The sequence below is a fragment of the Triticum aestivum genome, chromosome 3B (genome assembly GCF_018294505.1).
Source record: "Triticum aestivum cultivar Chinese Spring chromosome 3B, IWGSC CS RefSeq v2.1, whole genome shotgun sequence".
NCBI classification, from domain to species: domain Eukaryota; kingdom Viridiplantae; phylum Streptophyta; class Magnoliopsida; order Poales; family Poaceae; genus Triticum; species Triticum aestivum.
In genome coordinates, this window is record NC_057801.1 from 56,857,180 (window position 1) to 56,858,356 (window position 1,177).

Here is a 1,177-nt window from a genome sequence, read left to right on the forward strand (position 1 = left end):
AGATACTTCATAATGAAAGAATTGCATCTATTTTAGATGCATGGAATGTTCTGAAAGCAATTTGCTTAGATACTTCATAATGAAAGCACTGCATCTCTTCTATATGCAAGGAATGTTCTGAAAGCAGTTTACTCAGCTACTCCTTCTGTCCCATAATATAAGAGCGTTTTTGACACTAGTAGTGTAAAAAACAACTAATGATAATTTAAATCTGTCTACCTAGCAAAGGGACAATTGTTGATTAAGCTTAATTGTTAGTGACTTAAGAAGCACAATATATATGTTTGAGCCATGTAGAAAAAATAATTGAATTGGGTTACTGCTACGATAGAAATACTGAGTATGAACAGTTACCTGGTGAATAAAACCCTGTGAAAGGATGGTAGTCAGTGATATAATATGCTTCATCAAGTATCTTGGATTGCATTGACCTAAACTGAACCATATAGAACTTGACGTCCACATATATAAAAAACACATCAGCATCCTCTGAATATCCTAGTATTGTTTCCCCGCCTCTGACAATCTGAGGAGGGAGGGCAAGAATATTATGCATTCCAATGGTCTTCCACTCCATCCATGTGGCAACACCATGATCATTGAGTTTCCTCTGCCATATTTGAAAGTGTGGATAAGATAATACGACAAAGCCAACAACGCCATCCTCAACTTGGATGATCTGACTATGGACGAAAAGATTTTTAACTGGTGGCCCACTAAGCACAGCTAGACTTTGCTCTACCAAATCAAACACAAGCATGTCATTCCTCATAGTCAGCCAGTAGAATGCATTACCAATAAGCGACCCAGGTCTATGGGCATTAAAAAGACGACATGGGGCAGCCCCTGTGATGAGATTGCCCCATGCATTGGCCTCCGAGGAGTAGACACATGCGAGGGGTTGATGATCGTCTCTATACATGATCACCAGGACCACCTTAAAGGGGCTAGAGTGACAGCCGCCGTGCACGTGGCCCTGGTCGTTGGCAGCGCAGAGAACCGCCCCGTTGATGCAAGTATGGAGGACTGTTTTGAACACCGGCGGAACGGCCAAGCGGCGCTGCTCGCCAGTGATAGGGGTGCACACGAAGAGCTCTGTGCGCACATGGTCAATCATGAGGACGCGACCGTGGCGACACCCAAGCACATAGCTCTCTGAGGAGGTAATGCTGCCTCC